At 41.6% G+C, this 27,857-nt stretch overlaps 1 long non-coding RNA gene and 1 other non-coding gene across 2 annotated transcripts in view; one reads left to right on the top strand and one right to left on the bottom strand.

The window, feature by feature from the left end:
* Positions 1–10,170, top strand: part of LOC140712244 (uncharacterized) — a 29,728-nt gene extending 19,558 nt beyond the window's left edge. The window contains exons 2-3 of the long non-coding RNA XR_012093749.1: positions 8,127–8,286; positions 9,932–10,170. This is a non-coding gene — a long non-coding RNA (uncharacterized lncRNA). The remainder of the gene's footprint in view (positions 1–8,126; positions 8,287–9,931) is intronic.
* On the bottom strand, positions 3,466–3,569 carry LOC119624976 (small nucleolar RNA U13). The gene has a single exon (XR_005241135.2). It is a non-coding gene; the product is annotated as a small nucleolar RNA U13 (small nucleolar RNA).
* Positions 10,171–27,857: the final 17,687 nt, after the last annotated feature.

The following is a 27,857-nucleotide window of genomic DNA, read 5'->3' as shown; positions in this document are numbered from 1 at the left end:
AACAAACTCCTTTGGCTCAGCTCTGGAATTGGGCTTTTGCTGCTCAGTGGAGCAGAGGCCTTGTCCTAATTCAGGGCAACTGGATTCTGGGATTTGTATAGTGTCAGTTCGCTCCATCTCTTTCCAGTTTATTCTCTCAGAATCCTCCATGAGGTAAGGGACATGGCACCAGCAGCTCTGGAATCTACCCTGCCAGCTTCCAATCCAGGGGGAAGAGAAAGCTAGCTATTCCTTCGGTTCCAAAATGCAGAGGAAAACTCCAGGGAAGACATCTGTGTAGTCTGTCTTGAAGGGTCTTCCTTGAGCCAACTGCTGTGGATCACAGGATGGGGTAATATGATCAACCACATTACCAGATCAGCCTACCTGGCAGATGGAGTGGGGAGCCGTTTCCTAAAGGAGGAGATGGAGTATTTTACCAGGAGTGGGAAAAGGCAGGCAGGCAGATGAAAACAACAGATGGTCCTTCAGCAGGCGCCGACGGTTTAGATGAGTGGAGAGGAAAGGCAAGGTGATTTCAGGGGGATGGTCACCTCCTCCAAGAAGCCTTTTCAGACAGCCTGACTTAGCCACTTCTCTCTCCACACCATCCACTCTTGCTTCCCTCATGGTAGTACATGGCACTGTGTCTTCCTGGCAGCTTTGAAGGCGGCCATTTCTTCTGGTTGATCCTGTATCCCTTCCTCCCACTACTAGCATGTGGTGGCCACTCATTGTTTAGAGCAGTGAGTGAAGGGACAGGGGGAACAAAGACACAGAGGAAGAAAGTCACAAGAAAGACTTCGGTGTGCTTGGAATCTTGAGTGTATGATTAAAAACCTAGCAAATCCCAAGATTCTTAAGGTGGGTTAGGGTTATAGTATGGCCCTGAATGTCAGGCTAAGAAGTTTGTGCCATGGACAGTAGGGAGCCGTTGAAATCTTTTGAGCAGGGGAGTGGCAAGGTCAGGGCTGCTCCACTCCTGTGCCTTGTTCCTTTGACCCCTGGCTGCTGTCTTTCTTTTCCATTCTCTGGATTCTCCATGATTCTTCTTGGTCTGGTTCTTCATCTGTCTTGAACACCTTTAGTCCATGTTTCCCACCCCTGCTTTTTTTCTCCTCAAACTTCTTCACCAATCAGTTCTGGGCTGATTCTGTTCTCTGTCCAGGGAAAGGACAGTTTACCCTGGTGCCAAGTGAGTGTCCTTCCCAGGAAGGTTCCATCTGAGCAGCTCTTGGCTGCCCTCTTCTGGGCACTGGTGGATATAACCACCTGCTCTTCTGGAACTGGCTAGAAAGACTCTGGTAGCAGCCTTGCCTCACGATGAGACTTCTGTCTTTTTGTGTCTGCCCACCAGATCCCCTTTAATTACTTAAAATCAGTCAGATTTTTTTGAGTGCCTACCAAGTGTTTAGATTTGTCTGGCGATAGCTACGTATAGGATAGAATGCTTCTGACTTCCCACTGATCTAGACAGTGTTCATCGTGGGATCTAAGCCTTGCATAAATGTCTGAGCACATCTTTTGCTAATTTACATGTCTGTCCTATTTATTTGACTGAACTGAGGTCACTTTAGTTTTGAAAGCCATTGAAGAGGTAATGTATTTGAACTTTATAAGTATGTAAGGCGTACATATTTATGTTCCCCGGAGAGCATCTTCCCCCATAAATCACACCCTGATGCTTTCATCAAAGTACAGAAGTCTGTGCACATATTTTTATTATTCACAATGGAATCAAGGCAGTGCCCTAATTAATGATTTTGCTAAGAGGTCATTGCTGTTTCCAGGGAACTCGGACTTGTAACATGGATTCGAAGCTATTCCTGGGGTTTTTTGAGCTCATAAAATGACGGATACACATCCCAACAGGACATCTGACTGGATTCTTGGCCTCACTGTGGGTAATAGAAATACTTTACTCTGAACCAGTTGCTTTCCTCAGGCCAAAGGCTAATTGCCATCCCATTCTGGTGAGCAGGCTCTCACTCAAATGCCTAGGCTCTGAAACCTGTAATCTCTTCACAGTACTAAGACGACATCTTCCTTTCCAGGATCCGCATTTGGAATTCCCCCATTCCTCCATTCATTCAAACCCAGCCCATTTTTTCAAGACCTATTTCTAATCTCTTTTCTCTGAGATCCATTCCCTGCATCCTGACTTTTCTTTGTTCTAAACAGTAACACTTCTGTAGTTTGTGGCATTGAGTTAGCAAAAGTCATGTATTATCTTGCAACATCTTTTAATTTTTAAATAAACCTTATTTATACTTTTGTACTGTCATTTAACTTTACAAAAGTTTATGTTTCATGTCTTTAATTGAATCATAAAATCCATAATGCTGGAAACCATATCTTACACTCGATTGTTTACCCCACAGAATGTTGAATATTTATTGCTATATATTCAATAGATGAGCAGCAAATGCTCTTGACTGGTGGCTTGTTGTATCATTTGCCTATCTTAGCTCTAATTAGTATACTTGCCTGAGAAATTATTTACAAAAGACAGATTGGCCCAGGCCATCATTAACACTTCTCTGGAATATTTTCATGCATTTAGATGCTTTGCAAAATGTATTGCCCAAATGGCACTGTGCGTCTATGTGTGCACATATAAAAGAGAAGCCAAATTAAAATCATCCTTCTAATTTACTGTTGATGCATGATTATTTTAAAATTTAGTTTTAATTTTGATTATACACATACATAATTTTCAGGGTCAAATAATTTTAGAAGGCATAAAGAAAAACAATAGACTCTTCTCTTGATCCATCATTTCCTGCTTCCTAGAATCAACACATTCAACTCTTGCTTTTGGTTTTGCCTCCATGTCACTGGTATATGCTTATAGTGCTCCTGCTTTTTTGCCTAATGCCTTAAGCATTAACTGTTAGCCTCCCACTATTTTAGCCCTCTTTACCACTTCTACCACGCCCCGTCATGTACAGTTCCTGAACCCCTGGACCCCCATGCTGCCATTATCCCACTACTGTTATTTCATAATTTTGCTTAGGTTAATATTCAGTGTGTATACTTTCCTGTCCCTATAAATACTCTTCACAGCTGAAATGTGCTTACTTTTATTTTCGTGCACAATCTTTAGGTTTTCCTGGAGTTAATAGCTCTATTGTTTTTTCTTCCTTTGTTTTGTTTTCTATCACTAATTCACTCCAAACTTTCTCCTCGGTTGTTTACATTTCCTCTCAATATACTCACTCACACCAGGTATTCTAACAAAGCCATCTTTTGACCATCTTTCCTGCGCCCTGCTGAGCTGCTCCAACCTAGACTAGTTTATTTCTAGGCTGAGTACATGGCTGTATTTGGATCTCCCTTCGCCTTTATCTCTGGGATTTCCTTTGCTCTTTCTTGGATTGATGTTCTCATTTTCCAGACTCCATGTCTTCCTCTTTCTTCCTTTGCCTCCTAATTTTGGACTTACCTAGTAGCTTCTTCTTCTTCTTCTTTTTTTTTCCTTTTTCACATCAGATGGGAAGTGTGCCAACATCACAACAAGGTTTGAGGTAGGCACATCTCACACACAGACATGAACACCCAGTCATCACACTTATAAACTACAAAAGGATCTCCAGTAGCTTCCTGAGAATGGGCTCACGGCAGGTAATTGTTTTGAGACTTACGTCTGAAATGTTTGTATCCTACCCAAATATTAATTGTTAACTTTGATAGGTATAGAATTCTAGGCTAGAAATAATTTTTTCTACAGAATTCTAAAGTCATTGTTACATTATCTTTTTGCTTCTAGTGGGGCTGTTGAGAAATCCACAGCCATTTTGGTATTTTGAGCAATCATTTTTACCTTTTTCTGAAAAGTTTTGAAACTCCCTCTTTTATGTCTATTGTTCTGAAAGTTTAAGATGATGGAACTTAGTGTGAATTTATTTTTATCTATTGTACTGAATATTTACTGTAACTTTTAAGTCTAGAAACTCATGCCCTTCAGTACTGAGAAATTTCTTGGATTATTTCTTTTGTCTTTTTTCTTCTATTTTTCAAGTTCTTTTTCTGAAATTTTAGTTACTCAGTTGATGAACTCCTAGAATGATTTTCTATATTTCTTATCTTTTGTATCATATCTTCCATCTCTTTGATTTTTCATTCTACTTTGTAAGAGATTTCCCTAAATTTATCTTTTAACTCTTTGACTGAAATTTTCATTCTGACTGTCAAATTTGAATTTATAATTCCTCTCTTGTTTTACAATTGTTTTCCTTTTGCTAGAACATTGTTTTTATTTAATAAATTACAATAACTTCTCCTATTTGTCTGGGGATGCTAATGATAGTTTCCTTTTGAAGTTTTTATTTTCCTGCAGAGTTTTCTATAATTTGCTTTTTTCCCCCTCCTAATATTTTGACCTTTACAGTTGACCCTTGAAAAACATGAGCTTGAACTGCCTGAGTCTGCTAATATATGGATTATCTTCTGCTTCTGCCACCCCTGAGACAGCAAGGTCAACCCTTTCTCTTGCTTCTTTTCCTTAGCCTATTCAATGTGAAGATGACTAAGGTAAGGACCTTTGTGATGATCCACTTCCACTCAATAAATAATACATATACTTTTTCTTCCTTATGATTTTCTTCATAACATTTTCTTTTCTCTAGCTTACTTTATTGTAAGAATACAATATATAATACATATATCATAAAAAGTGTTTAGTGATTGTTTTATGTTATTGGTAAGTCTTCCAGTCAAGAGTAAGCTATTGGCAGTTAAGTTTTTGGAGAGTCAAGTTATATGTAGATTTTCAACTGCTTGGGGGTTGGTACCCCTAACCCCATGTTGTTAAAGGGCCACCTGTATTTTTCAAGTTAGGGAATTTCCTCAGAGTTTTGGTGATCATTGACTAAGGCTCACATTTTGAAATGAGACACTTAAAAGCAAATTAGAAACTCAGTGTGTGGGGGTGGAACTTGTTAACTCTGAACTCACTACTTGCAAGGTAATTTGGCCAATCTGCTTCTCTGGGGGAATTCTGTTGTTGGCACTGCTATATCTTTTCTTGGAGTATATAGACTTCCCAGAGAGGTGTGCTTCAGTCTCCGACAAGCAGTGTTAAGTCTGGCTTCTCATGCTCTGAGAACTAAGGTCCTCATATTCAGTGTGTTACCTCTCACTTAATCTTCCTGTGTTCAGTGCACTGTCCTCAACGATGACATATATGCTCCACTATGCTTTATTGTTTCCAAGAATTAAGTCTCCAATTGTCTGGGTTGGGGAAGGGGCAGGAAGAGGGGCCTGGGGAGGGTCTATCCCCTTCTTAAACATGCTTCCCGCCAGTCATCGTGTCAACAGACTCAACTTCCCACCCATGTCCAGTGGTACCCTGGGATTCTGCAGTGAAAATCGGGCTTATTCTCATTGTCAGCTTGGGGTTCAGCTTTCTCAGGTCTGCTAAGTGAGTTATCACTGGTTCATCTGCTTCCTAGAGCTCCAGATTTTACTCTTTTATGTTCTTTCTGGTTATCTTTTTCACTGAGATTTAATGCTTTAAAAAAATTTTCCAGCCGGGCGCAGTAGCTCATGCCTGTAATCCCACCACTTTGGGAGGCCAAGGCGGGTACATCACCTGAGGTCAGGAGTTTGAGAACAGCCTGGTCAACATAGTGAAACCCCGTCTCTACTAAAAATATAAAAATTAGCTGGGCATGATGGCGGGTGCCTGTAATCTCAGCTACTTGGGAAGCTGAGGTGGGAGAATCGCTTGAACCCAAGAGATGGAGCTTGCAGTGAGCCGAGCTCAGGCCATTGCCCTCCAACCTGGGTGACAGAGTGAGACTCCATCTCAAAAAAAAAATTTTTTTCTTTGCTGTAATATTTATTGGAATTTCTGGGAGGGAGCAGAAGTAATGTTTATGTTCCATCTACCACTTTTACATGGAAGTCTATAATATCTTCTTATAGCATTGAACGATTTTATAGTGAGGGTGAGAAGATGTTTTAGCATGTGGCTGAAAGGAAATTGGAACAGCATTTTCAGAATTGATAATAGATGTAGGAAGTTGGCATGGCTGCCTATCGTTCTCTTAGATTAAAGCAGAGATCCTTGGGAAGAATTAGTGAGAAGGATGTCTTTTGAAAGCTTGACCAAAGTTTGGATTCCATTTCATACTTAGAGAAAGAGAATGAGGGATATCTGTATTTAGGAAGTAGTGCACTAGTGAGTTTGTGGAGACTCTATGCCAAGAACCCAGTTCATATTTATAGGAGAACTTGAAAACGGTAGGTCATCAATTCCTAGGCAGGTAACAATGCCACGGCCCCTACAAACTTAACTGCAGTCAGGTTTTGACTTTTACATTGCAGCCAACACCCATGGATCATTGATCTCTTTTTCAGGGGTGGGGTGGGGTAGGGCCTATAGCCATGGGATTTACTATGTTAGCATTTGGACTGATGCTTTTGGGTGTAATGAACTGTGACTTGCTGAAATGGTTAGGGAAGAGGTTTATATAAAAGTCTCCTAATTAGCACCACAATGCTGGAAAAGGAGAAGAACAAAATTATATCAAGAGACCATGGACCATTAAAAGAATTTTTTTGTTGAAATTCATAACTGCTCTGAACTACTGCTACCACCACCACCACTACTACTTATAATGGCTACTATTTATTAAGCACCTATGAGGCTTCGGGCACCATTCTAAGTAATGGGCATACCTTCCCTCATCTGATTCACATACAAAAATGTATGAAGTAACATTTGTACAGGCAGTCAATAGTTAAGTGAATAACAATAACTAACACTTATTAAAAAATGACTATATCCCACTCAATCTTCAAAGTTCTTCATATGCATAACTCATTACAGACTCATAATAGCTTTATGAAATCAGTTCTTCATAATCACTATTTAATGGACAAAGAATCTGAGCCTCAGAAGGTTAAGGAACTTCTCCAAGGTCAGCTCTGGCAGATTTGGAGATGACCCAGGTTTGTATTACTCTTCCTATTCTACAAATAAAAGGAAGTGCCTGGATTCAAGAGGAGAAAAGCATATACCACATTTTGGGGAAATGGTAATAGAAAAAAGAGGTAAAGGCCACCAGAGACATAGTCTTCTCTCTAAGAGTTTGGCAAAAAATTTGCCTGGTATCTGAAATAAGATAATGTATTAATAATCCTATGTAATATTTCCATAGTTCTTTGTTGTTTGGAAGGCATACTTACAATCTGATTTGGTCCTCACAATAACCCTATAAAGTAGAAAATTCAAGGACTGCTGTCTCCATTTTATAGATGAGGAAACTGAACTCAAAAATTGAAATAATTTGCCCACATTCATGCAGACAGTAAGTGCTAAAATCTCAGGCTTCGTTTATTTATTCATTCATTCAAAACAAATACACGTTTTTGAAGTTTACCATGTACCTGGCAGTGTCGTAAGTTCTGTGAATTTTAATAGGGAGTAAGAAAAAGTTCCTGTCCTTGTGAAATTTACATTCTAGAAGGAAAGACAAACAACAAATCAAAAAATAATTGTAAAATATATTAATTGGTAGTGATAGGTGCTATGAAGTAAAAATAAAGCAGAGGAAGGAGATAGCAGGTAGCCAGATGGGAAGAGGGAATGGACTATTTTAAACCAGGTATGCAGGGAATCTTCTCAGATGGGCAATATTTGAGCAGCGGTCTGTTGGAAGTGAGGGAGTCAGCCATACAAATATCTGGAGGACAAACATCCCAGTCAGAGGGTTCAGGAAATTCAAGATCCCTGATGTTGGAATGAGGTTGGCGCATTCAAGAAACAGAGAGAAAGCCAGTGTGGACTTCTCAGTGTCAGAAAAGAGCGAGAGGAAGGGAACAAGAGATGTGGTCAATGTGGTGAGCTAGAACTCAGCCATAAAGGGGTTTATAGACAAGATGAGAAAACTGGATCTTATTCTAAGTTAAGTGGAAGTCTTTGGAGGACTTGGAGTGGGGAAATGACATGATCTAATTTACCCTTGCAAAATATCCCTCTGACTACTATGTGGAGAATTTACTGGGTGGATGTTGGGGAGGGCGGTGACGTGGAAGTAGACAGTCAAGTGGGTAAGTGTGTTCATCGGGAAGGGCTGAGTAATGTCACAGGAACAATGCTCCAGGTTTTGCAGGTCTGTTGCACATTATCTTCACTCTAGGACCCAGGTGGATGAAGCAGCCCCATCTGGAGCCATTGAGGGTCTCATGGAAGAGACAAAAGAGATCACAGTGAATCACATGCTGCTTCTGAACTTCTTCTGCCTGGAAGTGACAAACATCGTTTCCATCACATTTCACTGACCAAAGCAAGACATGTGGGTAAGCCTAGTATCAGTGGGGTGGGGAAGGAGAAGAAAATTCTTGGAAACCACAGGAGGTTATTGCAATAATCAAAGTAAAAATGAAGCCAGTGGCTGGGTGCAGCGGCTCATGCCTGTAATCCTAGCACTTTGGGAGGCCAAGGCAGGTGGATCACTTGAGCTTAGGAGTTCAAGACCAGCCTAGACAACATGGTGAAACCCTGTCTCTATGAAAAATACATACACACACACACACACACACTAGCCAGGCATGGTGGCACACACCTGTAGTCCCAGCTACTTGGGGCCTGAGGCAGGAGGATCGCTTGAACCCAGGAACTCAAGGCTGCAGTGAGCTGTGATCTTACCACTGCACTCCAGCCTGGGTGACAGAGTGAGAACTTGTCTCAATAAAAAATAATGAAGCTGGCTTGGTCTAGAGTGGAAGCAGTAGAGGTGGTAAAAGGACTTGCTGGTTGAATAAATGTGGGGTGTGAAAGATAGAAGAGTTTTAAGATGGACTCCAGGGTTTTGGTTTGAACACTTGGTGAAGGATTTGTACCATTTGCTGAGTTGTAGAAATCTGAGAGAGGAGCAGGGTTAAGGGGGAAAATTAGGAATTCCATTTTGGACATTTCTAATAAGGGAAACAATGGATTTGAAGATAAAATGTGGGAGTCCTCAGCATGTACACTGACTTTGAAGCCACGGATTGGATGAGATCACATAGAGAATGAGAACAGAGAGAGGACACAAGAAGGCTGAAAGTGAGCCTGGGGCCTGTCAGTCTATATAGGTCAGGAGGAAGAGGCGAATCCAGTGAGGGAGAGACAGAAGAGACAGATTGGGAAGAGAGGAAACAAAGAGTGTGGGGCTGCCTAAAAGCCCAGTGAAAAAAGTGTTTCATGAAAAAAAGGATCAACAGTGTCAGTTGCTGCTATTGAGTAAGATGAGGATTAAAATTCATTGTTGGACTTGGTCAGATGCAGGCACTAGTGACTTTGACAAGGCATTGATGACTTTGTTACATGGTGGGGGTAAAACTCTGATTGAAAGGGGTTGAGAAGAGCCTGAATGTTCTTCTGATTCCAAAGTCAACGCCTACCTTGTTTTGCTAAACTGCATAGAACGTTCTCGTGTGCAGGATGCAGGCACTAAAAATGTTGTAGAACTGAATAATTTGTATCTCATTCTTGGAACCACTCAACCTGGGAGAGCAACTCCCTAAATACGTGAAGGCAACTACCTGAGCATAACTGGTTCACTACCTTTTCTTCTGGGAGTGTGTTGAGTAAAATTTGAACAGAAATTATCTGTTTTTCCTTCTAGACTCTAGGCAAAGTCTCTGTAAATGATGGGGCATGGTACAAATTTGTTAGCTCCCTTAACTATGAAGACACAAGAAAAGGTTGGAAATTAGGATTAGGAAAAGAGGAAGCATATTGTTTACTGTTCAACTTCAAGTACAGGAAATAAAACCTTTTTCTGAGAGCAATACATTGGATTTAATGAAGTAATTTTACTTCAGAATGATACTCCAAGGGGCTTTCCCAAGTAATGAAACAGACAACAAAAACTCTGAAATAAAGTGAGAGAAAGGTGGGAAATGGAAAAGTAAAGGAAATATGCATCTATTACTGGGTCCATTTTTGTTTGGCCTGTAGGACATTCCTGCTGACAGCCATTTCTGGCTGTGTATGCGATATGCCATGGAGACATGGGAGGACCAGATGGCACTTCTGAGCTTCACCCTCAGGTACTGATTGTATCCAAAATACACCAGGCTGGTAAGGCCAGGAAAACAAGACTTGAGGGATATTTTCTATAAACTGGAAAGACTTCCAACATCTTCCAAAGATTATTGTGGTTCTTGACTCATAATCCTGTGCTCCCAGGCAAGGGCAGTATTCTAGATATTTAATAACCGGTAAAGAAAAGGGCCTGAGTAATTGGAAGGAACTCCACATCAATCAGAATAGAGGCTGACTGTATCCAAAATTTTAGCTAAATACTAGGCTTATTCTCTATGTCTAGTGAAAAGAGTATGCGTTCTACAGTTGGTAAAGGTTGTGTTCAATCTTGGATGCCTCTTAGAATCCTTTGTTGCTCTGTGATTTGCTGAGCCTCATTTTCATCCTATCTAAATGGAGGGAATACTATATCCTTGTACTATTTTGAAGATAAAATGAAATGTGTTTCAATTGTCTATTGCTACTATATAACAAATCATCCAGAAAGCAACAATGATTCATTATTGCTCATGATTCAGTGGGTCAAGAATGCAGGCAGGGCTCAGCTGGCCAGTTCTTCTGTTCTGCTTGGTATATGCTGGCAGTCACTCATCCAGCTGTGTCCATCTGGCAGCTTGGCTGGGCTGAGAGGTTCAGGAAGACCTCACACACATGTCTGGCACCTCCCTACTCCTTTACATGGCCTTTCTCCCAACATGGTATCACGTCATTCAGGAATCTGAGCTGCTTTATAGCAAGCTGCCTGATATCTTCAAGTTTCACTCCAGAAATGACACTATGTCATTTCTGTCATACTGTACGGGACAAGACAAGTCATGAGGCCAGGCAAGGTCCAAGGGGAATGGAAAGGGATCCTACCTCTTGATAGGTAGAGCATCATATGTGTACAGGGAGGGAAGGAATCACTGGTGACCATTGTTGGAAGCTATCTACCCAAAATAAACCTTTGTGGCTCCAAACATTCTCAGACTAGTGTCCAAATTATTTGACTTGGCATTCAATGCCTATGATTATCTAGTCCCTGCCTGTTTCTCTAAGCCTCTTTTTTCAGTGCTCCCTTCCTTGAAGTTTCCACTGTAATCAAATAAACCTCTTGCCATAATTCATTCCAACTTTGTGTCTCTGCATATCTACTATCTCCAAATAAAATCCCCTTCCTTCATACACCTCTTTCTAACTCCGGCTTATATATAAAAATTCTCCTCAGTGGTGCCTCCTCTGAGAGGTCTTCCTGACTCTGCTTCCACCTCACTTCTGTGCACTAACTTCACTTAAGCAAAGGTTTCATCTCTCCATATTCTTTCTTTCTTCCTTATTTCTTTCTTTTCTTTTCTTTTCTTTCTTTCTTTCTTTCTTTCTTTCTTTCTTTCTTTCTTTCTTTCTTTCTCTCTCTCTTTCTTTCTTTTTTTCTTTCTTTCTTTCTCTCTCTCTCTTTCTTTCTTTCTTTCTTTCTTTCTTTCTTTCTTTCTTTCTTTCTTTCTTTCTTTCTTTCTTTCTTTCTTTCTTTCTTTCTTTCTCTTTCTTTCCCTCCCTCCCTCCCTTCCCTCCCTCCCTCCCTCCCTCCCTCCCTCCCTCCCTCCCTCCTTCCTTCCTTCCTTCCTTCCTTCCTTCCTTCCTTCCTTCCTTCCTTCCTTCCTTCCTTCCTTCCTTTCTTCTCTTTTCGTTTTGACAGGATCTCTCTCAGTTGCCCAGGCTGGAGTGCAGTGGCATGATCTCGGCTCACTGCAACCTCTGCCTCCTGGGTTCAAGCCATTCTTGTGCCTCAGCCTTCTGAGTAGCTGGGATTACAGGCATGTGCCACCACACCTAGCTAATTTTTGTATTTTTAGTAGAGATGAGGTTTCACCATGTTGTCCAGGGTGGTCTCAAACTTCCAGCCTTGGGTGATCTGCCTGCCTCAGCCTCCCAAAGTGCTGAGATTATGGGTGTGAGCCACTATGCTTAGCTGTTTAATTCATTTTTAAATGAGCTTCTCCCACCATTTATTTATTTCACGTGAATGGTTGGCTGGGATGGGGTGGAAAAGAAAAATGGCTGGCGTTAAGGAGCTAAGGAATTGAAAGACAGGTGTGTTGGCTGTGTCATTTATGTGATTTTAAACTCACTGCGAATGATAAGGGGGGTTTTGAAGTGGCAGACCAGCAGCCAGGCACTGAAGTCATCAGTAAATTATGAAGAGGGGCTTGAGATTATGAGAAGATGAGAGGAAGTGATGATGAAACTGGGTAAAGTAAACTTCAAAAGAGGTGAGGGTTTTGTTTGTTTTTGTTTTTAATGGAGCAAAGGGGAAAAAAAGGTTGGAAGAAACAATGAGGAACACAAGAGGACACCTGCCTGTGTTAGTTTGTTCTCTCATTGCTCTAAAGAAATATATGAGACTGTGTAATTTATAAATAAAAGAGGTTTAAGTGGTTCATAGTTCTGCAGGCTGTATGGGAAGCATGATGCTGACATCTGCTCAGCTTCTGGGGAGGCCTCAGGGAGCTTTCACTCATGGTGGAAGGTGAAGCAGGAGCAGGCACATGAGATGGCCAGAACAGGAGCGTAAGAGTGAGGGGGGAGGTGCCACACACTTTTAAATGATCAGATCTCCTGAGAATTCACCCACTATCACAAGGGCAGTGTCAAAGGGAGGGTGCTAACCCATTCATGAGAAACCCACCTCCATGATCCAATCACCTCCCACCAGGTCCCATCTCCAACACTGGGGATAGCATTTCAATATGGGATTTGGGTGGGAACAACACCCAAAGTGTATTACTGCCCCACCTCCACCCTGAGGCTTAAGGGTTAGGGGAGAAAAATAATAATTTCTGCTTGAGAAGACTGTGGGACCATCAGGAACTGGCTCAATTTTAGTTAGTGGAGGAAGGTGACTGGAATGTTTAGAGAAGAGGTTGAGGAGGAAGGGGAATTTGCTGGTGGAATCATGAGTTCCAGAGGGCTCTGTAGAAAGGTTCTGAGGGGAGATGAGGGATGGAAGATGGTTTTAATTAGCAGATGCATCAGCAGTATGAAAATAAGTGTCCGTATGATGATGGAGGCATGGTGGGTCACATCTGCAATCCCAGCACCTTGGGAGGCTGAGGCGGATGGACCATTTGAGTCCAAGAGTTTGAGACAAGCCCGGGCCACATGACAAAACCCCATCTCTACAAAACAAAAGCAAAAAACATATAATGATGGGACTTCCTATGGTTCCTGAGATAATTGAGGATGACAAGTGTGATGAAAAAGGCCTTGGATGTCTCTTAGTAGAGGATGGATTATCGGCTAAGCTTATGGTCCAGTGTTGAGCTGGGGCCACTGGGAAGCTGCTTAGTCGTGTGGTGAGAATTGGGCAGGGGGCCCCTTTAGGCAGCTCACAAGCTGCGGTCCTTGCAGGCAGGGTTGGAGGGTGGCCTGTCTCCCCTTAGGTGGAGTCATCAGGGCAGCTGGAGCCGTGACTCGGTGAACATTTTGTGGCAGCCGACTTCTCCTTGGTGGAAAGGAGCTTATTGACTTGAACGAAGGGATTGAAGGTCTGGGTGTCTTTGTCATGGTCGGAGCCTGGCATTGAATAATTCAGAATAGGGGCAATGATTTGCCTAAGGATAGATAGTTAATAAATGTCTGACCTGGAGTTCTAACTCAGGCTTTCTGAATTTGAGTTCATTTTACTTTTAGGACATTCCTCCAAGGGAGGGGGAAGATGAGGCTGAATGTAGGGGAGAAAGGTGGATGGGGCAGGATAGAGAAGCAGGGAGTTGGAAGGTTTGCTTGAAACTCCAGATAAATTTTAATGCATCTTAGAGCAGAAACAACTTAGAGCAGAAACAACTCTTGTCTAGGTTTCTCAGGATGTACAGAGAAGTCCAGCCTCACCATGGCACCTGAGCAGTGGGTGAGAAATAGCTGAGGGACACATCTCAATGGATGAACCAGCACTCCTGATTCTCTGCAGCCTGCAAACGGGGATAAGAGGGGTAATGGAATTAGTATTTCCTAGATGGTCCTTGGAGGGTGTACTGGGTTGACTCATGGCTCCCCACAAGGTATGTCCAAGTCCTAATCTTTTGTACCTATGAATGTGACCTTATTTGAAAATAAGACTTTACAGATATAATTAAGGATCTTGAAATAAAATCATTCTGAATTTAGGGTGGGTCCTGTATCCAGTGAGTAGTGTCTTTATGAAAAAAAAAGAGGGGGAGATATGAGGCACAGAGACAAATCATTCTGAATTTAGGGGGGTTCCTGTATCCAATGAGTAGTGTCTTTATGGAAAAAAAAAGGGAGAGGGAGATTCGAGGCACAGAGACACAGGGAAGAAGGCCATGTGGCGATGGAGGCAGACTTTGGAGTGGTGCTGCCATAGCCCGGGAAGGCCAGGAGCTATCCAAAGATGGAACTGGCAAGGAAGGCTTCTTCTCCAGGACCTTTGGAGGATCAATGGCCCTAGCAACACCTTAATTTTGGACTTCTGGCCTCCAGAACTGTGAAAGAATACATTTCTGCTGTTTTCAGCCACGTAGTTTGTGGTAATTTGTTAGGACAGCCGTGGGAAAAGAATCCAGCAGACGAGATGTGGAGCCTGAAATAACTGCTGGGTCAGCAGAGGCCTGGCTCAGTGCCGATTGTACAGAGACATCTCGACTGGAGGAAAGGGCCAGAACCACACACATCAGCAGCAGGTGCCAGCTTATTGCCCCAAAGGATGGGGAGAGACTCACTGTGCCAGAGGAGATACCTGTGCTGGGTCCCAGAGACCAGCCCAGCTCAGCTGCCGCCTAGGGAATATTCGCCTTCCAAGAAGGAGGTCTTACATTTGAGGTCTCGTCTCTAGCTACTGCAAGATAAAAGCTTTCCTTTGCCTTTCCAGGCATGAAAAAACCCTGAAAAACTGAGCAATTGCTTCTCAGCAACTCAGCTTGAAAGAGTCTGTTTTAAACTGGAAGAGGTTGAGAGGCCTTCAGTTGGTGAGTTTATTATTTTCCCTTGCTCCTCTACGAAATGAGGCTCATGAAGAAGTGTAGGTCAGGTACAGAATATAAAAGAATCACCTTTTCTTTTTCTTGCGCAATTTAAGCGCACTCTCGTCTCACAACCTCAAGCCCTTTAATATGGTAATGAGAGGCAAAAGGCATTTTAATTTGGACAATGTCGCAGTTTTCCAGCATGTGAAGAAAGCATCCTCAGTTGCCAAAAGGTCACGTGTGGGATTAGTTGCTAGGCTGTGGGATTACTTTTCGAGGCTTGCTGGGGAAAAGGGCAAAAGAGAAGAAGCGAACTAGCAAAGTCATGTGGCGTTTCTGCCCTGGAACTTAGGCAAATTATGCAATTGTCCTTTGCATTCAAATCTGTTCCTCTTCCACCGGATATTTTGCTGAGGGGACAAGTGAGATTCCAAAGCTCAGTTTGCTGAAGTGTGCAAAATGCTAATCAGCTTCCACAACCCACAAAGTGGCAGATAGGGCGTGCCTCCCTGGAGAAGAGAGGAGAGACTGGACTAGTTGCTGGGAGGAGTCTGGCTGACTCAGCGGCCCCAGACAAACGCACTTCCATCTTTTCCCATTTCCATTGTGAACTATTCTCCGTGGGCAAGGAGGGGACTCAGAACAACTGTGTTCTTTTTACAAAGAAAGATGGTGTGCAAGGGGGTCATTTACAAGAGGATCAAAGGTTTGGCTATGTTGGGAGATGTTGATTTTGATAAATGTTTCCATATCTCTACAAATGTGCCATTCTGAGTCTCCAGTTAGACTTGAAAAAGACTTTGGAGATCGTTCCCTGCACAGTGGCTCTGAGCCTGGACACCTAGGAGATGCTCAGTAAGTATTTGTTAAATAAATGAAGGAATGGATATAGTCCAGGCTACTCGGTCATACATCCAGTTTGTGGCAGATTTAGGTCTCTAAGGCCCAGTACACTAATCACTCAGCTGAAAGTTTTTGTTCTGTTCCATCTTGCTGCTAGGACAACTGTAGCCATCCAGAAAGATGTTTCAACACTCTAGAAGGTTCTCTGGCTGAATGTTGCTATGATACAATCATGCAACAAGCTGATGGCTCAGTAGAAAGAGCAAGTGCTATTTATGTTGGGTAAACAAGAAGAAACGCTGCCCTGTTTTTATTTGTTAAGTGCCCCCTTAATATGTGTGAGGAGGTGATCTTGATAACATTTTGAGAGAGTGTACACACTCACAAATTTTACCTTTTATGAACTGTAATATCCTATTGCTACTTGATTTAAAAATATCTCCCTCCCTTTACATATATCCATATAAAAAAAACAGCAGAGAGAAACATGTGTAGAATATATAGGAGATATCTATCTAGAAATATATGTATGATATATAGGAGATATCTATCTATCTATCTAGAAATATATGTATAATATGTGGGAGATATCTATCTATCTATCTATCTATCTATCTATCTATCTATCTCCCACTTATGACCTGGAAGCTCCCTCTTCGAGATGTCCTGCCTTTCCAGCCTAAACCAATGTATACCTTACATGTATTGATTTATGTCTTTGCCTGTAACTTCTATTTTCCTAAAATGTATAAAACTAAACTGTAATTCAGTCCCCTTGGGTTTCTTGAGAATTCAGTCTCGGACTTTCTTGAGACTGTTTCCCAGGCCATGGTCAGAATAAACCTCCTTAAATATTTTACAGAGGGTTTTTTGTTTGTTTGTTTGTTTGTTAGCAGCACTCATCCACCAAGGAGGTCACCAGAAGCTTTGGTGGACAGTTTTCCTCCAGGCCAAGGGGATTCTAACTCAGGCATCTTCTTCTCACTGCCTGAGAGTGTTCTCTGGTGGAAGCATCATGATCAGCCCATGTGTTGGAGTTGGGGAAGAGATCCGAAGTGCCAGGGAGTTAACTCCCAGGAGAAATCTTCAAAGAAGGCAGGCAATTGATGGATAAATACCCCAGTTTCTTTACCCCTGATGGAAACTTTCTGAGGTGTGTTCTATAGAGGCTCTCAGGGGATACCTAGGAAGCATAAGCCCCAGTTCTCCACAGCTGTAGTCCATTTATTAATGCACCTTTGTGTAGCTGGGATCTGGGCCAACTGCTTGTGTGGCTTATTTACGCCCTCTGACCCTGTAAGTGCCTGATTGTGGATGTGCTGCCTCCATGTGGCAGTGGATTACTGCAGGGTTCCCTTGCCTTTTGACTTCCTGGGTATGGTAGAACCCAGCTCATGATGGGAATCCAGCTCATGATGGGAATCCTGCTCGATGGCTGCACGATCATTTGATGTCCATGGTTGTAGGCTCCATCTTTACTAGCATGTGAGGGATTATTTTTTGCATGGTGTGTTGTTCTCTGCTGTGAATAGCCTGGAATTGCCATAGAACTGGGGTCCTGAAACCCCGGGCTGTGGACCGGTACCTGTCTATGGCCTGTTAGGAACTGGGTTGCCCAGCAGGAGGTGAGTGGCGGGCGAGTGAGCATTACCACCTGAGCTCTGCCTCCTGTCAGATCAGTGGCAGTATTAGGCTCTCATAGGAGCAGGAACCCTATTGTGAACTGCACATGCGAGGGATCTATGTTGCACACTCCTTATGATAATCTAACGCCTGATGATCTGAGGTGGCACAGTCTCATCTCGAAACCATACCCACTCCTCCCCCATCCCCTGTCCCTGTTCATGGAAGAATTGTATTCCACAAAACTGGTCCCTCATGCCAAAAACTTTGGGGACCACTGCCATAGAACACTGGAGTTTTCATGCAGTAATTTTTCTTATTTAATCTTCTCATAAATCCTACACACAATTTTCTTTCACTCCAAATACCTCTAGAACTTTGTGGATCAGGCCCCATGGCTGACATTTTTTTTTTGTTTTTTTTTGAGATGGAGTCTTGCTCTGTAGCCAGGCTGGAATGCAGTGGTATGATCTCAGTTCACTGCAACCTCCACCTCCTGAGTTCAAGAGATTCTCCTGCCTCAGCCTCCTGAGTAGCTGGGACTACAGGTGTGTGCCACCATGCCCAGGTAATTTTTGTATTTTTAGTAGAGATGGGGTTTCACTGTGTTGGCCAGGATGGTCTCAATCTCTTGACTTTGTGATCTGCCTCTCTCTGCCTCCCAAAGTGCTGGGATTACAGGTGTGAGCCAACACATCCGGCCCATGGCTGACATTTTAACCTTGCCACTCATTACAGTAATTGTGACCACTTTGCTTTTGATACTTCAACATTGCTACATGGCTTTCATTATTTTGAAACCCAATCAGTCCATTTGCTAGTAGGGGGTCTGTAATAGCATCAGCTGTGACCCACAGAGGATGACTACCACTGAACATTCCAGTGATGCTGGTGCCCCGCCTCATGGACATATTTCTCATTACTGTGGTAAATGAGGCACCCTCTGAGCCATCCCATGGAGGACATCACTGGCTGGTGGGTTTTCCAGCCTTAAGTGGTATATTAGTTATCTATGCTACATAACAACTTACTGCAAAATTACCAGTTTAAAATAACATACAGTTATTTTCTCACAGTGTCTGGAGGTCAGAAGTCTGGACATGGCTTACCTGAAGTCCTTTGTTTGGGGTCTTATAAAGCTACAGTCAAAGTGTTGGCCAGGCTGCACTCCTAACTGGAGCTCAGGATCCTCTTTCAAACTCATGGGATCCTCTTTCAAACCCATGGCAGCATTCAGCTCCTTGTGGTTGTAGGACTGAAGTCCTTGTTTTCTTGCTGATGGTCAGCTGGGTGCTGCTCTCAATTCCTAGAGGTGATCTGCAGTTCCTTCCTGCAGGGCCTCTTACAACATAGCAGCTTACTTCTTCAAGCCAGCAGGAGAATCTCTCATTCCAGGACGCCAAGCTAGAGTATTGTGTAATGTAACATAATCACAGAATGACTATCCCATTACCTTTGCCAGACACTATTGGCTAGAAGCAAGTCACAGGTTCTGTCTGCACTCAAGTGGAGGGATTATACAAGGGCATGGCTCACTGAGGGTCACGTAACGGTGTGCCCACCACAAGGACTATAACAATGCCACACACTTCCTTCTCTGAGCCTTTTGACCCTTTCCTCCACTGTCTGGAGGAAGTTCTGGCATTTGTATCTCACTTAGGGTGAGCCATCAGTTTCCTCAAGCTTTCAGGAGCCATCCAAGATGCAAATCAACACTATCTCCTGTGGTTGCCAGAGTGTTACGTCATTTTCCCATATCAATAAACTTTCTTATCCAACTTTATATTCTGTCCCCTTGATCCAGGCCCTCGGAATCCAGTCCTATACAGACTTTCCTGGCTCCTGGTGATGCATCTTGGTGAGGACTAGCATCTTCTTTGGCCTATGGTCCTTTAATAGCAGGCCTAGCGCTTTCCTGGATTTATCGTGTTGTAATTCGACCTTCATTATTGTTCTGGTGGCCAGGAGAGGAGGTGGGGTGAGATTCTGAGGGGATCATTTGTTGTCTTGCACTTGAGGACCTCTGCACTTAAACTGTCTTCAAGTAAAGTGGTAGGGGATAAGGTGGAGTGCTAGCCTGTAACTCGGAAGAATGGTCTACTCCTTCAGGTCCGGGAGGTTCAGGAGGATCCCATGTTTCAAAGTTCCTCAGTGCATTGACCCAGTTGTTTCCACCCAGGTATCAGGGTTCCATTCCTTCCCGATCAGAGCTTTAAGTAGACACTGCAGCCTTGCCGCGGTTTGGATGTCAACCTTCTGTGGAGTTCCACAACCTTATAATTACATTTTTTCTGTCCTCTGGCTGCAGGAGATGAGAGTCTCTTTGCTCGCTGACAAGGAAACCCTCTGACTCTCCTTCCTTACTTTTTAATAATGATGAATCTCCTCAACATTTCATTGTCTTTCTGTAATGAATTTATAGCACCCAGCAGCAGCTGTCTGATTTTATTGTACTTCTAATTACTACTTCAGTTGCCCCGCACCTCTTAATGCTTTATCTATTCACCAGCCAGTGCATTTCCTTCTGCAGGAATCTCATCCCATTCAGAACAGGTGACAGTTTTCGACAGTTGCAATGTCAACATGCCAGAGCTCTCAGTACTCCACCTACCACCAGTGATGAGGTACTTATTGCCAGCCAACTGATGGGGGATCCAGCTCCTAAAATTCCATTTTAGGGGACAGACATTGGCAGGATGGCAGAATAGAAGAGCCCCTAGCATCACCCTCCCACAAAATACAACTAGAAACTATTCAAATATAAGAATACCACCCTGATTTTACCAGAACTCATGGGGAAAGCAGAGAAACTCCTTGGGCCCACAGAATTGAGAGAAGCTGTGACTAGTAAGAGACTTGGTCATTTTGGATTGTACCACTCCCTCCCCAAAACCAGCATAATGACATTCACAGAAATTTTCCCTAGACCCAGAGTTTCCAAGGTGAGAGGAAGAAATTAGAAGTGGACATTTGATTTCTTCCCTGATCTGGGAATCTTAAGGGAGGCCCACTACAGTCTCATCCCACTAGAATCATTGGGAGCACCAGGAGGGCTGAACTACCTGGGGTGAATTGGGACGGAGAGAAGGGTGCTGATAGCAGCAGCTGTCATGTAGCTCTTGGTGGCTACTCTGCCCTTTGATCAGTGGGGATGCCACTTTTAAGAGACTAATGGTACAGGGACACAATTTCTTGTGTCATGCAGGCCCAAATCCGTGCATGGACTTTTCACAAAGCCCAGGTGTATAAGGCCATTTGTGCATTGCTATAAAGAAATACCTGAGGCTGTGTAATTTATAAAGAAAAGAGATTTAATTGGTTCACAGTTCTGCAGACTATACAAGCATGATGCCAGTATCTGCTTCACTTCTGGGGAGGCCTCAGGAAACTTTCTCATGGCAGAGCAGGCACATCACATGGTGAAAGCAGGATAAAGAGAGAGAGAGAGAGAAAGAGAGAGACAGAAGGTTTGGTGGGGAATGGGGAGGTGCCACACATTTCTTAACAACTGGATCTTGTGTAAACTCAGAGTGAGAGCTCACTTATCACCAAGGGCATAGCCTAAGCCATTCATGAGAGGTCCTACCCCATCCCCCATAATCCAAACACTTCCCACGAGACCCCACCTCCAACATTGGGGATTACATTTCAAAACGACATTTGGGTGTATCACCGGGTACTAATGTGGAGCCTTCCCCTGGCCCAGAAACAACTAAAAGTTTGAGATTAATTTCCAGTTCCCACTTAAATCTTCTGCAGACTGGGAAATGACATCACAGCAACAATATAGTTTTGAGGAAACATTTAACTTTTGTTGTTTGCTATAAGTCTTTCCCAGACTGGGAAACACTGGCAGTGTATTGAATTAGTTCCAGTGTTCCAGTGCAGTGTTTTAGTTCTGGTGCTCGCCATAAGCCCTCCCCAGAATGAGAATAAACAACAGCACAGTGTGTAAGTTCCGATACTAGGTAGTAAGGGTCTAACACCACCAAATAACACCTGTAAAAAGCGGAAGAGATGACTGTGACCTCAAATGCATGGGAATCAATGTAAAGATACAAGAATTGGGAAAATTCAGGGAAATATGACACCGCCAAAAGAAACCAACAAAGCTCTAACAATAGACTCAGAAACATAGAAGAGGTATTAAATGTTGGACAGAAAATTGAGAATAATTCTCTTATAAAAGTTAAGAGAATAACAAGAAAATAAATACATATAAAAAGCTAAATAAAATTTGGGAAACAGTTCAGGAACAAAAGGAGAAATTTGACAAATAATTAGAAACAATTAAAAATAAAACATATAGAAATCCTAGAAATAAAGGATATAATAACTGGGCCGGGCATGGTGATTCATGCCTGTAATCCAAGCACTTTGAGAGGCTGAGGCGGGTGGATCACTTGAGGTCAGGAGTTTGAGCCAGCCTGGCCAACATGGTGAAACGTTGTCTCTACTAAAAATATAAAAATTAGCCAGCATGATGGTGCTTGCCTGTAGCCCTGGCTACTTGGGAGCCTGAGGCAGGAGAATTGTTTGAACTTGGGAGGTAGGGGTTGCAGTGAGCCAGACTGCAGCAGTGTGCTCCAGCCTTGGTGACAGAGAAAGACTCTGTCTCAAAAAAAAAAAAGGAAAGAAAAACTCATTAGAAAGCATCAACAGCAGACTTGATCAAACAGGGGAAAGAATTAGAAAGCTTGATGAGAATATATGAAATTGCCCAATAAGGGAAGCAAGAAGAAAAAAGAATCAGAGAGGGTAAAAATGGCTTATGAGAATTATGGGATACCATCAAGTGAACTAACTTCCAAGTAATAAATATTCCTAAAGGACATGAGAGATAAAAAGCCCTAGAAAGTATATTTAAGGAAATAACGGCTGAACATTTCCCAAATCTGGAAAAAGATGACATCATCCAGGTACAGGATGTTCAATGGTCACCAAATTCAACCCAACCAAGGCACATTATAACCAAATTAGCAAAAATTAAAGACCAAAAAAGAATACTCAAATCAGCAAAAGAAAAGATGCATATTAGATTCAATAGAGCTCCAACATGACTTTAGCAGGTATCTCAGCAGAAACCCTGACAACTAGGAGAGAGTGGGATGCTATACTCAAAATGCTGAAGGAAAAAAAAAAATTGACAACCAAGAATACCGTACCCAGGAAAGCTATCCTTCAAACAAGAGAGATACTTTCCCAGACCAACAAAAGCTGAGGGAATTCATCAACGCCACACCTGTCTTACAAGAAATGCTAAAGAGATTCTAAATGCTAAATGGATTCTAACGTGTAACAAGAAAATATCTGAAGATACTAAATTCACTGGTGAAAAAAACAGACAAATTCAGAATACTTTACTATTGTAATTGGGGTAAGTAAACCACTTGCATCTTAAGTATGAAGACTAAAAGGCAAAAAAACTATTAAAATCAATAATAATTACAATAATTAGTTAGGAGCTAGGCAATAAAAACAATGTAAATTGAAAACATCCATAAGTCAAAATGTGTAGGAGGGGTGGTGTTAAGGTATAGAGTTTGTTTTTGTTACTTTTCTTTGCAATCAAAGCTAGGTCACTATCAGCTTAAAATAACCTGTTATAACTACAAATTTTTTTGGTAAGCCTCATGGTAATCACAAAGCAAAAACCAGTAATAGATACGCTAAAAATCAGTAGCATGGAATCCAAATATCCTACCAGAGAAAACCACTTTACCACAAAGAAAGTAAGAGAGGAAAACAAAAGGAAGAAAGGATCCACAAAACCAGCAGAAAACAAGTAGCAAAATGGCAATAATATATCCTTCCTTATTAATAATGTCTTGAAAATAGATTACATTCTCCAATTAAAAGGGAGAGTGGCTGAATGGATAAAAGCAAGTCCCAATTATATGTTGTCTGTAAGAAATGCACTTCACCTATAAAGACACACACAGACTGAATGTGAAGAGATGGCAAAAGATAGTCCATTCAAATGGAAACAAAAAAGAACAGAAGTAGCTATACTTATATCATATAAAATAGACTTTAAGCCAATAATAGTTTTTTTTTTTTTTAAAAAAAACACAAAGATGACCGTTATATAATGATAAAGGGATCAACACAGTAAGATGATATGATAATTATAAATAAGTGTGTATCTAATACTGGAGCACTCAAATATACAAAACAAATTTGAAAAGACCTAAAAGGGAGATTGACTGCAATACATTAATAGTAGGAAACTTCAACACCCCACTTATGGCAATAGACAGATTATTTTGATAGAAAATCAACAAAGAAACAGTGGAGTAAACTGCACTCTAGAGTAAATGAACCTAACAGACATTTATAGAATACTTTATCCAACAGCTGTAGATTATGCCTTTTTCTCAACAATATATGGAACATATTCTGGGGTAGACCATATGTTAGGTCACAAACAAGTCTTAACAAATTAAAAAAATCAAAATCATATCAAATATCTTTTCTGGTTACAATTGAATAAAACTGGAACTCAATAATAGAAGGAATGTTGAAAACAGTACGCGTTCATGGGAATTAAACAAAATGTTGCTGAACAATGAATAGATCAATGAAGAAAGTAAAAAGGAAATTTAAAAATTGGTTGAACAAATGAAAATGGAAACCCAACATACCAAGATGATACTGCAAAAACAGCACTAAGAGAGGAGTTTATAGCAACAAACTCTTCATTAAAAAGCGGGAAGTCTTCAGATAAACAACCTAATGATGCACCTCAAGGAATTAGAGAAAGAAAAATGAACCAAACCCCAAATTAGTAGAAGGAAAGAAATAATAAAGATCAAAACAGAAATAAATAAAGTTGAGACCAAAAATACAAGACAAAAGATTAATTAAATAAAAAATTTGTGTTTTGAAAAGATAAACAAAATTGACAAACTTTTACCTACATAAACTAAGAAAGGAAAAGACCCAAATAGATAAAAAATCAGAGGCAGAAAGGAGATATTACAACTAATATCACAGAATTACAAAAGATAATTGGAAACTATCATAAATAACTATATGTTAACAAATTGAAATACCTAGAAGAAATGAATAAATTCCTGGAGACATACAACCTACCAAGATTGGACCATGAAGAAATAAAAAACCTGAACAGACCAAAAATAAGTACTGGGATTGTAGCAATAATAAAACATCTCCTATCAAAGAAAATTCCAGGACCTGACCATTTCCCTGATGAATTCTACCAAAAGTTTAAAGGAGAACTAACAGAAATTCTATTCAAACTATTCAAAAAAATTGAAGATGAGGGAATATTGAGGCAAACTTGTCCTATGACAGTAGCATTACCTTGACACAAAAACCAGACAAGGCTACAACAACAACAACAACAACAGCCACAACAAATTACAGGCCAATACCCCTGATGAGCATAGATGCAAAAATTCTCAACAAAATACACAAATCAAATTCAACAGAACATTAAAAAGATCATTCATCATGATCAAGTGAGACTCACCCCAGAGATACAAGGATGGTTCAACATATGCAAATCAATAAATGTAATATATCAGATGAACAGAATCAAGAAGAAAAACCATATGATTATATCAACGGATACTAAGACAGCATTTGATAAAATCCAACATTTCTTTTCAATAAAAATTCTCAACAAACTGGGTATAAAAGGAACATACTTCAAAACAATAAAGGCTACATATGTCATACCCACAGCTAACATCACATTGAATGGGGAATAATGGAAAGCTTTTCCTCTAAGATCTGGAACAAGACAAGGATGCAGTTACAATAGAGGATTTGCTGATTCCCCAGCAAGCTCTAGAGTTGGGATGGCCTTTCATAGTTGTCCTGCCTTGAGGTAAGGGGGCTTTGTCTTAGGGCCCCTGCACTGACCAGTCATTGGATATAGGTTGCCCCTAGGGAAGAGGCATAACCTGGGATGTGAGGCAGTACTCTTCAACCAAGGGCAATTTCCAGATGGGCGTTCCTTTGTGATCAGTCAGTATCCAACTCTCCCAAATGCTAGGGTAGTATATCCTGATGAGGAAATCTGGGCCAAAGATAATACTATCCACCATATCGGTGGTTGTCAACTGGGGGTGATTTTTTCTCCCAGAGGATATTTGGCAGTATCTGGAGACATTCTTGGTTATCACAACTGGGGCGAGAGGGTTGCTCCTAGTATCTAGTGGTAGAGGATAGGGATGCAGCTTAACATTCTACAGTGCTCGAACTGTCCCCCACAAGAAAGATCTGACCCAAAATGTCAATAGTGCCAAAGCTGAGAAACCCCATGCTTTTTTGGGCCAGCTCCAAAATCAACTACTTGTACCAAAATCCTTATTTTAGGATCTGTGCTTGGAGGATCCCAAATTAAGACAAAATGGATATCAAAACTCCAAGAGATGAAGTAGTTTGCTTGGAGCTGCATGCTTGTGGGTGGCACAACAAGGTTGGATTGGGATAAGAACTCTAGACTTTCTGTCTCTTGAGCCTACATGTACATGTCTATATGTACTATAATGTGGGGATGGTGAATGGACCAGTCTCCAGATCACACAGCACGTGTAGAACTTGCTGATGGACTTGGTTAATTCATGGACATTTCTGCAAATTCTGGCTCTTGACAAATTGGTTGGCTATTCAATAGTCATACAGTCATTCTCAACTGGGACTACAGAACATGAACAATGATTTGTGTAACCTTCTCAATTCTCCTAAAGTTGGTACTTAGCTAGTACGATTGTAGATGCATAGAGAGAAGTTAATTCATTCCATACTGTGGCTGCCTTAGAGCTTTAAGGCAAATTCTCTTGCACAAACCTGATTGAGAATGGCCGAATGGGCAGAGATGTTTCTATCAAGTTACTGAGCTTCCACTTATTAATGTATTTTTTCATTTGATCATTTTTTCTCTTACTTATTTATTACTTCATTTAACAAGTACTTATGCTTAGCAGTAGACATTCCCATGTTGTAGGCATATTATTCTAGAATAGAAAGTGACTTGAGCTATCATTGTCAGATGATTCTACAAATGATGAAATTGAGAAATCCAGATAGGCTAGTAATTTACTCCGAGTCTTAGGGCTTATCCAAGACACAGCTGGGGTTAGAACCAGGTTCCAGAGGGAGACAGGTGTGCCTAGGAAAGACAACATTGTGGTCCTTTATTGCAAGCACAGGAATATGTGATTAATCTTAATTTGCATTAATATACATCTTATATTAATATTCTCTGCTCGCAACCCAGAGGTATGGGATGTAGCCTTCCCTTCTGTCAGTATTTCTCTAGAAAGCTGTGTGTCACTGGGAGCTTAGTCCTGGCTTTGATTTGAGTCAAGGGAGCAGTTTAGATTCTGGAGTTCCTCTTCCAGCTGCAATTCAATGTATAGGAATGCAAATGCTCCCAAATCTCTGGGAAATGAAAGCTCTAGCTTACCGTGTAAGTAAGCAATTTGTGAAACTATCTGGTCTCCCCAAACATTAAGCCAGACCTTTGCCAACCTTAATTGTAAGGAGAGAAGTCATTGTCAAGAGGACATAAATTGGGATTGTTTTCAGGCTTGGAGCCTTGACTAGAAACCGTGTTGCCTCCTCTCTCTGCCCTAAGTTCCTATGCAATCCTAATTTTCTCATTCTTCTGGGCCTGAGTTATGCACCTTTTGTGGCCGGTACAGTACTGGGGAGAAATCTGATTTATTTTTACTACCGTAGACCGAATTCATTCTGTTTGACTCATATCTGAATGCTGCCAATTCCCAATCTTGTAATCCAGTCAAGAGTGTTATATTATCATTACCCCAAAGGTGGCATTCCCTGGCATTTGGCCATGGGCCTCATGCCAGAGATTACCTGGAGTTTCAAGGAAAATGTTCCTAGTACCCAGTACAGGAAGTTAGAGGAGAGTTATTTCCATAGTAACCACACATGCTCCAAATTTACCACCAGTGACTTAAGCCTAAATTACTCACACTGTGAATCTCTATTAATATGTTTAACTTTTTCTTAGGTTTTTATATTTATATTAGGTAAGAAGTCAAGGCTGTGGGAGAATCCTGTTAGCACTTGCTATCAGGGGGAGCAAGAGGGCAACATTGGCTCAGACAAATGACAGGGTTGTGGGTGGACCTGGCTTTAGTAATAATTGGAATCAGGAACTGGACAGCTCTCAGCTGGGTCTGGCCAGTGCATATTTATTAGGGGTAAAAAGCTTCCCTGATCCTGGTGCATCCATATTCATGGAGGGGATGCCACTAGACTAATGCCCTGCTCTTTCCCTTCCATTCCCTTTGCAGGGGAGGAGGGTGACTTATCTCTCATAGTAAATTGTGGGAGAACAGACTGAGCATTATTCTCAATTCAGTTTTTTCCTCTACTTAGAGTCCCAGGGAAGATGGCTCTTTTCTGCCCTCCCATGT

This window comes from Chlorocebus sabaeus, chromosome 8 (genome assembly GCF_047675955.1).
Source record: "Chlorocebus sabaeus isolate Y175 chromosome 8, mChlSab1.0.hap1, whole genome shotgun sequence".
NCBI classification, from domain to species: Eukaryota; Metazoa; Chordata; class Mammalia; order Primates; family Cercopithecidae; genus Chlorocebus; species Chlorocebus sabaeus.
Note: the sequence above shows the minus strand (reverse complement) of the source record. Positions and strands in the feature narration are given on the sequence as shown.